The following is a 17,658-nucleotide window of genomic DNA, read 5'->3' as shown; positions in this document are numbered from 1 at the left end:
CTTTCATTAGCTCTGATATTTGTGCTGTTTTCATTTCTGCTTGGTCAGATGACTAGCCCATCCAGTGCTTTGAGGCATTGGTAGGTTTTTGTTAGGATTAAGGATAGGTTTCTGTGGTGTACAAGGAAGATTTTCAGAGAATACAGTGATACAGTTACTTGAAATGACAAAATCACATATTTTTTTCTGCTCTAATGTGAGCTTTTATTTGCTATTAATAGAATTATCTTCTCCCTTTTAATGTGTCTGTTTTCCTTTTTCTGTTGGACATTTTGTTTTGTTTTGTTTTCGGCCCTGCGGCGCTGTGTGGCTTGCGGGATCTTAGTTCCCTGACCAGGGATTGAACCCGTGCCCTTGACAGTGAAAGTGCAGGGTCCTAACCACTGGACCACCAGGGAATTCCCCTGTTGGACATTTTAAAACAAACCCATATTGGGGATCCACATGTATACTTATGCTCCTAAAATTTCAAAAACACGAGTCAACTATTAGGATTCTAAAAACTTTGCATTTGTAAGCTATATTTATTCTGCAGCAAGAATTATCTGTATTTTTGAAGTCATTTTTAAATATATGAAAGGAATCTAGTGACAAAATTTGTGAGGACAGGTTACCTTTTGAAAAGACAGGGTAGGGCTTTATTTCTTTAGTATAACTGGTTGGGGTAAGTTGTAAGAGTGAATAGAGTCTTGGTGGGTATATCTCGATTTTGGAGCTATTAAAAATTTGTCAAGGGACTTCCCTGGTGGTCCAGTGGGTAAGACTCTGAGTTCCCAATGCAGGGCGCCCGGGTTCGATCCCTGGTCGGAGAACTAGATCCCGCATGCATGCCACAACTAAGAAGTCCGCATGCTGCCACTAAGACCTGGCGCAGCCAAAATAAATAAATACTAAATAAATAAATAAATAAATAAATAAATAAATAAATAAATAAATAAATATTTAAAAAAATTGTCAAGAAGGAAAAAAACTCTGGTGCTTTACACATTTTGTTGGGGTGGGGGATGGTGGTGCCATTTGTTAAGATTAGATGGCACTGTGATAAATGGCATAGTAGAAGAGTAGAGTTAGTGTTGGTGGGGAGTTTTTGGTTTTGAACATGTTTTGTTTGAGGCCATTGTGAGAGTTAGATGAAGATATCCAGTGGCCAGTTACATATATAAATTATGTGTATGGTTCCTGGAGCTCAGGAGAGAGAGGTCAAGGTTGTACACACATACTTGAAGACTGTTAGATGTTAATTAAAACCTTGGGAGTGGGCAAAATCTCCTCAGGGAGAGGTGGAGTTAAGCAGAGACAAACCACTGGTGAGCATCAATACTTCAGGAGTGAGTAGAGGTATAAAAACTAGTAAAGGAAAACTAATAATAGAAGAGGTGGGACAAAAACCTAGACAGTGTAATATCACAAAAATGAAGAGAGTACTTCTAGGAGGAGGGAAACTTGTCAGTTGTGTCACATGCTACAAAGAGGGCAAATGGGATAAACACAAATGCTCACTAGTTTAGCACTTTAGGGCTTCAAGTTGGTAAGAACTGGTGGGAGCTAAAATGTGGTTTGACACAGGTTGAGGAAGTGGAGACAGCTCTTTCAAGAGCAGTGGTTCAGAACTTGGTGGGAATGGAACCTAGGTGTTGTGATGGAGGAATAGGCTTGACTTGTTTAGATGCTTATTGGAAGGAACACAAACAGGGAAGGGGATGAAATTTAAATTGAAACTCCTGTTGGCGCCTTTTCTGTAACATTGTGCAGCTTCTCATGTATTAATGGAAAGTCAACATTAAAGGGGGTTTTGTTGGGGAGAGGGGCACATATTCAGTAACGTGACAATGAAGACATTCATGAACTTGATTCTCTTAAGTTTTCAGAGTCTTTCCACATTGACTATCTAATTAGGGATTGAACCCGTGCCCCCCTGCAGTGGAAGCGTGGAGTCTTAGCCACTGGACCACCAGGGAAGTCCTGACTATCTCATTTTAATGAGGGAAAATATTCCGTATTGTTTTTCTCCTCAAGGGTTGATGTTTATTCGTTGATTCTTCCATATTTTTTTGCTTGGTGTCCCTAGTGACTGAGGTGGTGGATTTAATTAATTCATATGAAGCCAAAGAAGATTGCCTGTCTTTGGGGTCTTGATCCATATACTACAAGAGCTATGTGGCCTGTGCAGCACTTTGTTTTGCTTTGTACTATACTATAGTCTCTAGACTTTTGGTTGTTTACCTATATCAGTAGAAAGTTAACATGTACCCCAGTATATGTGATTGTGTATTAATAAATTATAATGAAGTGTTGTACTTTACTAATATACACATTGAAGTATCTATAGAAATTTCAAATGTTAAAAAATTTTGTGATAAAAATGAGATAAACAAAATTTTGAAGATACTTTGAATAGAATGGTAGAACCTCTTTTTATCTTCACAAGTATTTTTTGAGAGCAGTGTATTTAAGTTTACTTTGTTATTTTTTTAATTGTGGTATATATAATATGCATCATTATTTTTTTAAAATCTTGGTTAATACTTTGTGAGAGTCATTCAAAGGGCTAGTTTTAAGTTATTTCTATACAAATCAGGTGATTTTCATAGTTGAAAAGCCATTGTTTAAAATGCCATGCTTACCTTAAGTGTTTTTAATTTTACAGAAGTAACTGCTAGATCACATACTACAGGAAGCTGCATGTCTTCACAGGAAAAGTAATCAATTTGGGGACCTTTTTGTGTAAGAAAAATGAGTAACTCGTCAAGTTTCAAAACCTTTTAAGTGCTTTGCCACAAGATGAAGAGCAAACCTCTATGTGGTACAAAAGGTTTTCATGGTTACTCCCTGTTTCATGAAGATACAGTGTAACTAGCCATATCCATGACATCTGGTAGTACTTTGTGTCATTCTGTTGTCATTTTCTTTGCTTCCTAATTGAAAGATGAAATGAATGAGTTTCTTGTGTGATGGGATCTCAGTAAGCTTTTTATAGAAATCTTGTTTTATTTTGCTTAAAGCAGCCACTCTCATAGCAGATAATACTCTTAACTGATTTTCCATAAAAAGCTTTAATTAAAAGAGGTCAAAGAAGCTCCGTCCTGAAGACATCCTGTCTTTTTGTTCAGTTTTCTATCCCTTGTACCTATAAGAGTTCCTGTCATGTAAAAGACACTCTGTAAATATTTAACTGTAGAATGAATTTGCAGTTGAGAATATGTTTTCCTATAGATATTTTCTTAGAAAACTTTGCATTTCATTAAGAAGCCAGCAAATACTAAATAAACTGAGACATATCAGAAAAAACATAACTACCTACTGTATGACAAATTTCCCACACTATGTAGTTTTTTCTAATACCAATCCCCACCCCCCCCATAATCTTCAACAGTGTTTTCTGTGCATATTTATATAGTAATTTACTGACAGAAAAATACATTTTGGTTTATGTTCATGTTGTTCCCCAAGTCATACTTCAGCCTTTTCTACCATGACAGGAAGAATAAGTCATTCCCATGATATGTGGCTTCTTTTTTTTTTTGACCGCGGCACGCGGGATTTTAGTTCCCCAACCGGGGATCGAACCTGTGCCCTTTGAAGTGGAAGCGCGAAGTCTTAATCACTGGACCGACAGGGAAGTCCCTGTGGCTTTTTATCTTACACTGCTTTTATAAGAAGTCACAAAAGAGGCATGTAAACTCAATGACATTTTCTAAAGTACTGAATTGAAAATCATGACTTTAAGCCTTGCCAGAGAGAAAAAACTCACAACCTATAGAGACCTGTTATGTTTTAAGTACTTAAAATTTCAAGTATTTTACTAATTGTGATTGCACTGTCATTTGCTAGTATTTTGGGGCAAAATTTATATATACGGTGAAGTTACTGTTGATAATAGATGTAAATCTATATTTTAAAAAGTTATCTTGGTTATTTCTATCTTCTTTTTGACTGTCTTGTTATATCTGATTAATCATTATTTTTACTTGGTAAAGAGGGAATACTAGGAGGAAGAGGTACCCTTCTGCCATTTATTTATTTAGTGTGCTTAAATTATTAGTACTATCTCCAATACCTCTTTTGTTGCAGAAATTATCTTAAGTCCCTCACCTGTTTTTTGAGGGCTCAGGTCATTAAACTAGGTAATTTGTGATGTGCTGAAACAGATCAGTCAGTGAGGGCACCATTATCAACCCTTCACATTGTGGAACACCTTTTATTCTCTCAGGTGGGATCATCTGACATAGACTGAGCCCTAGTGATGTATTCAGAGGATTTTGAGTGCCAACTATGTCCCAGACGCTAGGATATACCAGTGGACAAAACAGACCAAAATATATATGTAAAAATATGTATAATCTGCCAGTGTATAGAGGTTGCATTTTAGTGAGAGAGACGAAAACCAAATAAGTTAAATATTTACTGAGATAAAGGCTTCAGAAGAGAAAGAGTGTTGGAAATAGGATAAGGAGTATCAGAAAGAGGTTGCAACAAGATAAAGTGGGTCTCTGAGATGGTGACACTTGAGCAAAGGACCTTAAGGATAAGGTGAGAATGTGAGGCATGTTGTATGTGGGGACAGAACATTCCAGCAAGAAGGAACATCAAATGTAAAGACCCTGAGGCAAAGCGTGCCTAGATTAGATATGGTATGTGAAGTAAAGACAAGAATCAAAGCGAACCTCATGTTGTGGTCTGAGCAATGGTAATTACAGGGTCGCCATCATTTGATATGGGAAACAGGTTTTGGGTGTGAGATTGGGAGATGAGGATGTATGTACAGGAATAATTTGCTGGCATGGCTTCTGGATTTTGCATGGTGATGGATCAAAAAATGTCACTCAGGCAAGAAATGTGATTTTGAATAACTTTCTCTCTAAATTGATGACACTTAGGGAAGATAAACTAATTTATTTGCTCAAGCCAAAGGTAATTAATAAAGGAAGGGAACTTTCCTGGAGTAAATGAGTGTTTTACACAATAATTTTGGATTTCTTAAATGATTACTTGAAATTTTCTTGCTTTATTCTATTAAAATGCAAAACGTCTCTCCCAATCCTGTTCTTTTAAAAAAAATAATTAATTTATTGATTTAATTTATTTTTGGCTGCATTGGGTCTTCGTTGCTGCATGTGGGCTTTTCTCTAGTTGTGGCGAGTGGGGGCTACTCTTCATTGTGGTGTGTGGGCTTATTGCTGTGGCCTCTCTTGTTGCGGAGCATGGGCTCCAGGCGCGTGGGCTTCAGTAGTTGTGGCACGTGGGCTTAGTAGTTGTGGCTCATGGGCTGTAGAGTGCAGGCGCAGTAGTTGTGGCGCATGGGCTTAGTTGCTCTGTGGCATGTGGGATCTTCCCGGACCAGGGCTCGAACCCGTCTCCTGCATTGGCACGCGGGTTCTTAACCACTGCGCCACCAGGGAAGCCCCCAACCCTGTTGATTTAAACAATAAATGTGGTAATATTGTATAGATAAGTATGTAATCTCTGACATACGAGGATCATAATACTGAGACTGTTTAGATAGAAACAGGGAAATAGGGAGGTATAATATTAAGACTAATGGGAAGAAGAAACAAATTTTTTACCACTGTGATGTTGTGATTTATGAATCTGGTCATCAGATGACCAGAATATATTTCTCATACGTATTTGGCTTTGTCCACAGTTCCTGGCTCACAGCTCCTAAAACCCATGGAATTTCCTGAGTGATAAAGGTGTCTTTTGTTATGTTAATGAGGTAACCTGTGGCCCTTTCCCCATACCTAGCCCTTTGCATCTCTTCCAGTTGGCTATTCCTGAGTTATATCCTTTTATAAGAAACCGGTAATGTAGTAAGTGTGAGCCACTCTAGCAAATTAATCGAACCCAAGGAAGGGGTCATGGGAACCTCTGATCTATATAGCTGGCTGGTCAGAAACACATGTAATAAGTTGGGCTTGAGACTGGCTTCTGAAACCCAAGTTGGAGGTCATTGGAACCTCGGAGATCTATCTCCGGGTAGATAGTGTCAGAATTGAGTTGAATTGTAGGATACCTTTCTGCTGTCCAGGGAACTGCTTGTTGGTATGAGAAGTCCCCTTTCCATGTTGTAATTAGTACCAGAACCTGAACCTACATTTAACCACATACTTCAGTCTCCAGGCATCACTTGAATGATTTTTTTCTGAGAATGCTTTATGTTATAAACAATTCTGGGCAACTGTGTATCAAAATATCTGCATTATATGGCCTGTTTTCTATACAAACTATGTTTATCTTTCTACATGAGCTTTCTGTTTTAAATTTATTTATTTATTTTTGGCTGTGTTGGGTCTTCGTTTCTGTGCGAGGGCTTTCTCTAGTTGTGGCAAGCGGGGGCCACTCCTCATCGCGGTGCGCGGGCCTCTCACTATCGCGGCCTCTCTTGTTGCGGAGCACAGGCTCCAGACGCGCAGGCCCAGTAGTTGTGGCTCACGGGCCCAGTTGTTCCGCGGCACGTGGGATTCTCCCAGACCAGGGCTCGAACCCGTGTCCCCTGCGCTGGCAGGCGGATTCTCAACCACTGCGCCACCAGGGAAGCCCGAGCTTTCTGTTTTGATGCTGTATTTATAAATTTGGAAATACATGCATGCTGGGTAGACTCCATTGCCTTAGTTTATATAATAGATTATTCAATAGAATCACTCCCCATAGGATCATCTTCTCTAGTTGTTGCGTTAAGAAATGAAGTACATTAAGGACTGCTCTGGGGTGTGTGTGTGTGTGTGTGTGCGTGCGTGCCCCTCATGTCTACTTTGGGATCACAATTAGTTGACATTGATCTTTGTTTAAAGATCAACAACAGGGAATTCCCTGGTGGCGCAGTGGTTAAGACTCCGTGCTTCCAATTTAGGGGGCCCGGGTTCGATCCCTGGTCAGGGAACTAGATCCCACCTGCATGCCGCAACTAAGAGTTTGAGTGCCACAACTAAGGAACCCTTGAGCTGCAACTAAGGAGCCCACCTGCTGCAACTAAGACCCAGCACAACCAAATAAATAAGTAAATAAATATTTAAAAAAAAGATCAACAACAAATCATCAAAATATCATTAATCGCTACTACTGCATTTTTATCCTAATGGTAGCAGTTTTAACACACTTTTATTATTTTCTCTGTAGCATTGACGTTTACGTCACACTTTTAAAAGCCAGAACCAAAACCAAACAGAAAACTATCCATGGCATTTTGATAAATCCATGTACTAAAGATTCATAGGGATTGTTTTGTCTAATGCACATGGGAGTTTCTGCCATAATGCCATATACAGTTGCTCCTTTGTATCCATAGATTCTGCATCTGAGAAGTCAACCAACTGTGGTTTGAAAATATTTGGGGAGAAAAAAAATCCAGAAAGTTCCAAAAAGCAAAATTTGAATTTGCCACTTGCTGGCAACTATTTACATAGCATTTATGGAACATTTACATTGTATTAAGTATTATAAGTAATCTAGAGATGATTTAAAGTATATGGGAGGGGGGGACTTCCTTGGTGGTCCAGTGGTAAAGAATCCGCCTTCCAATGCAGGGGACGTGGGTTCAACCCCTGGTCAGGGAACTAAGATCCCACATACCGCAGGGCAACTAAGCCCACGTGCCACAACTACTGAGCCCATGTGCCTCAACTAGAGAGACTGTGTGCCACGAACTACAGAGGTCATGCGTGCCACAACTAAAGAGAGAAAACCTGCACACCACAACTAGAGAGAAGCCTGTGCGCCGCAATGAAAGATCCCGGATGCCACAACTAAGACCCAATGCAGCTGAAAAAGAAAAAGAAAAGAATAACAATAATAAAACTATATATACGGGAGGATGTGCACAGGTTATATGCAAATACTGTGTGATTTTATATAAGGGACTTGGGCATCTGCAGATTTTGGTATCCAAGGGGGTCCTGGAACCAATCACCTGCAAATACTGAGGGATGAATATGTACCTTGACAAAACTTGAGATTTGCAAAATTGTGCAGTGAAAGTAACAAGACTCATGGGGAAAAAAAGCTTGGGACAGACTAGTGAAATTCCATGAAACTGTGATCTTGGATACTAACTAAAAACAATAGCAATCCTAAAAAAACAAAGGACTAGCATTTGTATCTTGTATTACCATCAGTCTTTGGAATCTTGAACCTTGGATTCAGCCTCTTCTAGTTGTAGGTCCTGGAAGGGCATTGCTTCTAAGAGACTATTTTCATTAAAATTAAAAATCTAATCCTATGTGTAGCTTTTCTTCATTAATCCATTGTTTTTTTTTTTTTTTAAATATTTATTTATTTGGTTGTTCTGGGTCTTAGTTGCGTCTCGCCGGCTTCTTAGTTGCAGTACGCGGGCTCTTTAACTGTGGCGTGCGAATTCTTAGTTGCGGCCTGCATGTGGGCTCTAGTTCCCTGACCAGGGATTGAACCCGGGTCCCCTGCATTGGGCTCATGGAGTCTTAACCACTGCACCACCAGGGAAGTCCCAATCCATTGTTTTAATACAGGGGGGATTTTTTGCAGCTTCTTCATCTGCACAGGCAGCTTTGTCAAATAGATTAACCCAGCTAGCTGAAAGAGTAGCAATTCCTGAAGCCGCTAAACCAGCTACTACTCATAAGAAAGAAAAGTACTTTTGTAGATTTTCAGGGCTTTTTCCTTAAAATATTTATCTCTTACTAAGCTTTCATCTTTATGTGTGGAAAAGCTTTCCCCATTTGCCTCAAAACATTAACATGCTAGGAAGAATAGTGTATGAAGCAACATAACTTTCTTTTACACTAGCATCATTCCCCTATTTCTAGTTGCCTAAGAAGTAATTCACAGCAAAGAACACACATTATAGCAGAACAGACTTTACACTTGTTTTGATTTGATTTGTTAAATGCATAGGGTGAGTGGCAGGTGAGTTCAGCTGACGCTTGAACAACTTGGCAGTTAGGGACATCAGACCCCTGTGCAGTGGAAAATCCTCATATAGCATTACAGTCGGCCCTCTGTACCCACAGTTCCGCATCCTTGGATTCACCCAACCATGGATTGCATGGTATTATAGTATGTATTTATTGGGAAAAAAAAAAATCCGTGTGTAAGTGGACCTGCATAGTTTAAATCCGTCACGTGTAACTGGACCTGCATAGTTCAAATCCATGTTGTTCAAGGATCAACTGTATTAATTTTGGAATCAGGCTTTGAATTCTGGCTCTATCCCTTAAATGTCACTTTCTGCAAGTTACTTGACTTCTTTAAGCCTCAATTTGTGTATCTGTAAAATGGAATTAATTATACCTGTCCATAGAGTTTGGTAGTAAATAAAGGAGATAATACCTGACAATTTTTTTTACACACTGAATTTACTAATAGTAAGTGTTAGCTCTTAATTTACGGTTGTCATTTATAATTCATAGTACTCTTCAGAGCGTGGCATAACATATACCACTGTCAAGGAATATTTTCAGCAAGTTGAACATTTTTCAAATAATTTTTAGATGCTTATCAATTTTATTTAATAAAAAATATGAGAAGGCAGGATTTTGTTTTTACTGTCAAATATAGGTCACAAGGAAAACAGACGCAAAATGTGATAAATGAGATTTGTATTTTCATTTTTTTGGCAAAGTTTTATATAGGAAACTGGTAAAATAATCAGAAAATGAAGAAGCTGTAATTGTATTTAGGCTCGTGTGATGTAAGGGGATACAAACAGGTTTTTTCCTTTAGGTTGCAAAGGAGATGAACTTTTTTCTGTTTAAACGCTGTTAAAAGTTCTATACTGCTTTTGCCTATGACGTGTAGTGGTTTTTAAGGTTTACATTCTCTCTTCCAACTCAAAGCTTTCATTTAACCAAAAAAGTTGAACTGGAACTCCATTTAAAACTTCTCGTTGATCCTTCTTATTTGATTTGATATTTCCTATTGACATTTTTATTCTTAGTACCGTGCACTAAACTATTTTCAACAAATTCTATTGAGGAGTCATTTCTTGAAAACCTGTTACAGGCAAGATCTTTGAACACCTTAAGTTTTATAAAAGATGAGTTAAGACAGTTTGGTCTTTGGCTGTTTGTACCTTAGTGGGGAATCCAGCTATGCTCATAACTTTTACTGTAATACAAAGATGAACATAATGACTCCTATAATAGAGACATTTCACAAGTACAGAAGAAGAAGGAGTGATTAATTTGGACTGGGGATTTCAGCAAAGCCTTCATGAAGGATTTCTTATTCCTCTTCTTATTTTTAAACTTAAAAAAATTTTTGTTTTGGCTGTGCTGTGTGGCTTGTGGGATCTTAGTTCCCCGACCAGGGATTGAACCCGGGCCCTCAGCAGTGAAAGCACCAAGTCCTAACCACTGGACCACCAGGGAATTCCCCTTAAACTTTTAAATTGTGCTAGAGGAAGGTGAGTTCTGGAAATCTGGAGATGAGATTTTGTTCAGGAATACCTGGGTATATGGAATCTTTAAAAAAAAAAAAAAAGTGGTTCTGAAGAACCTAGGGGCAGGACAGGAATAAAGACACAGACATAGAGAATGGACTTGAGGACACAGGGAGGGGGAAGGGTAAGCTGGGATGAAGTGATAGAGTAGCATTGACATATATATACTACCAAATGTAAAATAGATAGCTAGTGGGAAGCAGCTGCATAGCACAGGGAGATCGTCTCAGTGCTTTGTGACCACCTAGAGGGGTGGGATAGGGAGGGTGGGAGGGAGACTCAAGAGTGAGGCGATATGGGGATGTATGTATATGTATAGCTGATTCACTTTGTTATACAGCAGAAACTAACACGCTATTGTAAAGCAGTTATACTTCAATAAAGATGTTAAAAAAAAAAAAAACAGGAATACCTGGGTACTCTCCGTCCTCTGTCCCTCCCAGTCAGGATGTTCTTGTAGGAGACAGATGAATTAATTAAAAAACCGTGAGTGCTCAGTTTGTAAACATTCCTTCAAGTGGAGGAAAACAAAGTCAGTTGAAGGGTAAGCCTGAGTAGTGGCCGAGTGAGAATGTGGCTGTTTTCTCCCTGGACCTGAGGCGTCTGTCACTGGCAGCTGTGAATGTCATTAGGGAGCCTGAGCCAAGATAAATCTGTGCCAAGACAGGCTGCTTGTGCTTCTGCTCTGTGTAGCCAGTGCCATTCAGTTAAGTTCTGTATCATTGGATAAATAGAGTAGGAGCTAGATCAGGCCAAATAGATCAGGAGTGAGAGAGATTGTCTGTATAAGCTCTTCCTGCCTGTTTGAAATGTTATGCAATTGATACAGGAATATATTCTTGTATCATTATTATGATAGTTTAGAAGCCTCCAGTTCTACTTCTTTCCCCAGAGGTAACCAGTTTTAAAATTTTGAGATATATTCTTCCAGACAATTTTCCACATACTTTGGGTTTTCTAGAGGGCAGATGGGCTCTTATTATTGTATTTGTATATTATATATTATGTTTACTTTAAAAAGTGAATCATTCTTGAGTTCTTAGCATACATTTAGAATTATTTTTCTTGGGAATTCCCTGGTGGTCCAGTGGTTAGGACTTGATGCTTTCCCTGCCATAGGCCTGGGTTCCATCCCTGGTCGGGGAACTAAGATGCTGCAAGTTGCGTGGCGCGGTCACCCCCCCTGCCCCCACACAAAAAAATAATTTTCTTTAAAAAAATCTGTGTAGTATTCCATATCCATAATATAGATGCAACAGAATTTATTAGCCAGTTTGCATTTGGCATACAACTACCTGTGTTTCTCTTTTAGGAACAACTCTGTGTAGTAGGCACATATCCGTGAGTATTTTTGTAGGACATACACTTAGAAGTGGAATTGCTGGTTGCAGGGATATGTACATTTGTAGTTTTGATAGATACTGCCAGCTCCAGAACCTTATATTAACTCACACCCGTATGTATAGCAGTGTGTGAGAGTTGGTGACTGGATTTCAATAGGAATTGAGAAGAAGGGATTTCTGTACAGATGGAGAAGTGTCAGAAAAAGCATGGAGGCAGGACAGCCTAGTAAATATGGTGAGACAAAAGGGAGTAAAGAATCTGATGTGTAGAGTATAGGAAGCAAGAGGGGCTTGTGGACAAGTCTAGAAAGGTAGGTTGGATCAAATAGCGAAGTATTTGTACTGTGTTGCTCAGAACTTTAAACTTGAATGGACAATGGGAGCCTTTGGAAAGGTTTTACACATGAGCTTTATTTCAAAAGCAGTAACTGTGAAGGCTAGGTTATTGAGATGGGAAATTGGCTATGAGACTGTTATAGTAATAAAATGCTGTAATGAAGTTCGTGACATTAAAAATTAAAGAATCAGATTCAAGCAGTGGTATAGAGTTAAAACCAGTTTGTAAGATTGGTGGCTTAGGATGAGAACAGAGAAACTGAATGTGGTGGCTATCTGAGTGGGTAGGCAGCACCATTTACAAAAACAAAACTAGAATGAGAAATAGGTTTGGGGTAAAATAAGGGAAACTTTATTAAAATATAAGGAAGAAGATAATTCACTATCTGCTGTTGATGTATTTCCATGATGTGTGTTCAGTTTTTTTATTGTAGCAAAATATATGTAATGTAAGATTTATTATTTTAACCGTTTTTAACTGTACTGTTCAGTGGTATTAGGTGCATTCATGCTGTTGTACAACTATCACCACCATCCATCTCCAGAACTTTTTCCATCTTCCTAACCTGAAACTCTGAACTCATTAAACAATAACTCTATTCCCCCTTACCCTGAGCCCTTGGTAACCACCATTCTACTTTCTATCTCTATGAATTTGACTGTTCTAGGTACCTCATGAGTGGAGTCATACAGTATTGTCCTTTTGTGACTGGCTAATTTCACTTAGCATAATGTCTTCAAGGTTCATCCGTGTTGTAGCATGTCAGAATTTCCTACCTTTTTAAGGTATAATAGTATTCCATTGTATGCATGTACCACATTTTAAAAATCTGTCCATCTCCTGGTGGACATTTGGGTTGCATTTGTTTGAGTTTTTTGTTTGTTTTTGTGTTTTTGTTTTTTGGTGGGAATCTTGGGTTTTTTGTTTGTTATTGGAGATTGCATATAATAAAATTGAGTTTGATAAAACTGTGCAAACCACTACAGTCTTGCAGAGACCCACTGTTCGAAAATAGTGTTTGCTGCCACAAGGAAGATTACAGAAGATCATATAAATACTTTGTACAACTCAAATATATTATGGCTTTTGGAAAAATGACCTAAAATGCTTAACCTACTAGTGGTAGACGCCACAATGGAGGTGTAGGATAAAGTTAACTGGACTTAGAAGACTTGAGGTTTTTAATATAATCATTGGATTATTGTGAGGATTCAGTAAAATGTACAAAATTATGTATACTTTGAAGTGCCCAAAACAGAGATGGTGTTGTAATACATGTTCTAGTCTCGTTGACTGAAGAACTGCTTGAAGAACTTGAACTATTAGATAGGTGAAATAAAACAGCCCCTGCATCTGATGAAAAAAGTTAAGTGATGAGGTTATCCTAAAATAGGGGTGAGTTGTCAAGTAAGTGTTACCTGTTAATTTTGAAAGTGTCTCTAAAATCTTGATACTTTGTGGCAGTAATTTTCTAATTGAAGTTAAGAGCAGTGAGGTGAGAATAAGTATATCAGAGAGGTTCCTTTCTCTTTTTATTCATTACTCCCTAGAAAACACATATTCACTTTCCAAGTTCTCTGCAGTTCATTTCTATTAAGCAGAGTTGTAATTCTAGGCCCACAGCCTGAAATTGTGACTTCTGTTAATACATTTCAACACAGTTCCATCTCAGGAACATGTGTTATGTTTTGGAACTCTTTAATATATCATTTTCCTTCATGTTCCTTTCCTATCATTTGGCGTTGGAAAATTGAAAAGCCTGAAAAGAACACAAAATCTAGATGAAGAATGGTGATGGAAAATTAAAGCAACAGATCAAAAGAAGTCCTTAGAGACTTTTAAACTAGTTCTTTCTAGTATGGCTAAAGTTATAGGACGGTTCTTTAGCTTTATTAATTTCTTTCAGCCTCTTTGTAATAGGTAAGCTAATAGAAGGTAGTTGGTAATTTAAATGAGATGCTTAGCATGTGGAAAGCACTTCATATGTGTTGTCTGTTAAATTTATTGTTTCTAATCTATGGGATTGAGACTGAGAAGCATTTTGGTGACTAGAGAGCATCAGGTAATAGGTTCCTGTTCTTATCTGAGATTGCCTTTATTATTTTACCTGTACAGTGTTTGAATATGGACTGTCTCCCTTAAATTAGTCTCTGTAATTAGAGATTTTCTTAAATATTTTTACCACATTATCGTTTATTTAACATTGACAGATATAGATGGCAGAGGATGCATAATTAAAATGCTAAGATTATTAGAACATTTGTTTAGTAAATAATACATTTACCTCATTTTTTAAAAATTGCAACTACAAGCAAGAACTAAATAGACTTAACTTGATTTGTCATATCTCCCTACTCTTTGCAGAAAGTTCTGATAAACTGTAATAAATTCTGTTAGAATATCTGAGCATATCCAATTTATTATATCCAAACTGAGCTACTGAAACCCCCTCTTTTTTTCCTAATGTATTTTTTCTTCCAGTTTTATTGAGATACGATTGACATACAGCATTGTATGTTTATGGTGTATAGCATAATGATAGCTTACATACATCACAATAAGTTTGGTGAACAACCACAATCTCATATAGATACAAAATTAAAGAAATGAACCTTCCCCGCCCCAGATCTTCTCCTTAAATTTTCCCCATCTCATTAAGTAACTTTATCCTTTGGGTTGCTTAGGCTAGAAACCTTGGAGTCACCATTGCTCTCTTCCTCTTTTTTCTTCAACTCCACGATCCAGAGTGTCATCAGATGTTGTTAGTTTTGTCTTTAAAATATGCCCATAGTTTCATCACCTGTGACACTTCCCACTGCTTCCACCCTGTGTGAGGCTTTGTCATCTTTAACCTACATAGTCACCATAGCCTCTTAACTGGTCTCTACTGCTTTTTCCCTTAATGCCTTTTCTCTTTCTCTGCTCAGCAGCCAAATTCATGTTGATCTTCCTCTTCTTAGATCTTGATCTTCCTTGACTCAAAATTTGGAGTAAAAAGCTCAAGACCTTTGTGATCTGTGGTGTCCCTTGAACAGGCACACCGCCACCACACCGCCACCCGTACTCACACAAACTCACATAACCTCTCGTCTCCTGATACGCCTCTCCTGTAGTCTCTGTTCCTCGCTGAAACACTCCTGCGTTAGGGCTCTTGGACCTGTTGTTTGTTCCCTTTGCATGACATCTTCCTCCTTTCATCACCTCCTTCAGATCTTTGCTCGAATATTACCTCACTGAGGGCTTATTTAAAATCGCACCTCACCTCCTGTCTTCCTTATCCTTTCCTTCTCTGTTTCTCTCCGTAGCATTTACCACTATCTGACATTATATTTACACTGTAAACTGTGCTCCAAGGGTTTTGGTCTTATCTGTACAGTGAGGTATCCTTACTACTTAAAAAAGGGCTGACACATTGTAGGTGTTCAAATATTTGTTGAACTAATGAATTTGTCAAGAGAAAGGAGAATGCTTGAAGGCATGAATTAAGAGGTACAGATTGGATCATCATCCACATAATTGAAATAAACATAAGTGTGAAAAATTTAAAACTTAAACATAAGTATTTCTTGAACATTAAATTAAAAAATTTTTAGGAAAATGTTTTATTTTGGCTTTAGAATTGTGACATTAGCAGTAACTGATTATCAGATTGTGCCTTCAAAGTCAGTAATTATTTATTCCTGGTGGGCAGTGTTCTAGGTACTTTCACATTTAAGCAGTATTTAAGCATTAATATTGTAGTTTATTATTCTCTTATTATCTACAGAGAAGTTGTGACTGGTCAGAAGTTACATATCCAGTGCGTTTCTAACCTATGACGCCTGACTCCCAAGCCCAGAACTTGATCAGCACATTCTTTATACTCATGACCACACAATTTTTCAAGCCACCAAAATTAACGTTTTATTTTAAACAAAAAGAGACCTAAGCAGTGAAACCAAAGGAGAAAGAAAATGATATGGAGAAACTGAATTCACTCATAACCATTTCTATAAATATATACATAAAAAAGAAAGTAGAGGTAAATTTGATTCAGACTCTTTAGCATTTCTTCCTTAGTTTCCTCTCAAATCCTAGAAAGGAAAGAAGCTTCTGTTGATTTGCTTGTTTTGAATAAATGTATAATAGTTTTTATGAGCTGATTTACTGTATTACTACTTTTCCCTTCTTAACATCCTTTACTCGGCACTTTTGAACAGTGTAGTTCTTCCATCGCCCTTTCCACGTTCCCCACCCTCCTAGCTTTGGTCAACTTGCTAACACTAATCTATTTGAAAAAGGATAGTTGTGTGTGTTTGTGTGTATATGTGTGTGTGTATGCATGTGTGTATTTATATTTAAATTATACCTGTCCATACTGTGTCATCTAGAATTCTAGCAAAAAATTCAGGCATATGCCAGTTGACACCCTGGATGTTTGCCGCTTTAAGAGCAGCAGCAGCATCAGGCACTTTGATAGTTTCTTTAACGCTGTTACTGAAAATTTTAGGATATACATTTTGAGAAAAGAGCTTCCCCAGTTGGAAGTTCCTCAAAAATAAAATTAGCTGAATGTTCCATCTTCCAGAATTGTTAGATGTCAAGCGTCTTTTAGTTAGTGGGTCTCATTGATCTTCAGTTTAGCCTCTTAGGTGCTTGACTTCCCCTTGCCCCCAGTGTTTAGTTGGAAAAGGAGTTACAGCTTTACTATTACGGTGCAATCAGAATAGTTTATGAGTCTCAGAAAGACAATTGCATAGGGTTTTAATACACATTAATTTTGCAATTAAAGGTATGTAGTTGGGGGACTGCCCTGGTGGCACAGTGGTTAAGAATCCGCCTGCCAATGCAGGGGACACGGGTTCGAGCCCTGGTCCGGGAAGATCCCACATGCCGTGGAGCAACTAAGCCTGTGCGCCCCAACTACTGAGCCTGCGCTCTAGAGCCCATGAGCCACAACTACTGAGCCCACGTGCCTAGAGCCCGTGCTTGGCAACAAGAGAAGCCACCACAATGAGAAGCCCGTGCACCGCAATGAAGAGTAGCTCCTGCTCACCATAACTAGAGAAAGCCCGCATGCAGCAGCGAGGACCCAACGCAGCCAAAAATAAATAAATAAAATAAATAAATTAAAAAAAAAGTAAATAATAAAATTTGGAAGACTATAAAACAAAATTAAAAATATATAACAGATTAAAGATTTTTCTGGAGTTTTTTTTTAATTTTTATTTTATACGGGAATATAGTTGATTTACCATGTTGTGTTAGTTTCAGGTGTACAGCAAAGTGGGTCAGTTATACATATACATGTATCCTTTTTCAGATTCTTTTCCCATTTAGGTTATTACAGAGCATTGAGTAGAGTTTCCTGTGCTATACAGCAGGTCCTTGTTGGTTATCTACTGTATACATAGTAGTGTGTATATGTTAATCCCAAACTTCTGATTTATCCCTCCCCTCCACCTTTCCCCAGTCTGGAGTATTTTCTGACCTTAGATTCTTTTTTTTTTTTTTTTTCATTTTATTTTTACTTATTTATTTATTTTACTTTTATTTTATATTGGAATATAGCCAATTAATAATGTTGT

General features: G+C 38.0%; 1 protein-coding gene across 1 annotated transcript in view; it reads left to right on the top strand.

Annotated features, from left to right (window-relative positions):
- Positions 1-17,658, top strand: part of RBPJ (recombination signal binding protein for immunoglobulin kappa J region) — a 117,507-nt gene that overhangs the window by 17,390 nt on the left and 82,459 nt on the right.

Source organism: Balaenoptera musculus, chromosome 5, assembly GCF_009873245.2.
Source record: "Balaenoptera musculus isolate JJ_BM4_2016_0621 chromosome 5, mBalMus1.pri.v3, whole genome shotgun sequence".
Lineage (NCBI taxonomy): Eukaryota > Metazoa > Chordata > Mammalia > Artiodactyla > Balaenopteridae > Balaenoptera > Balaenoptera musculus.
This window is presented reverse-complemented; position numbering and strand designations above follow the sequence as displayed.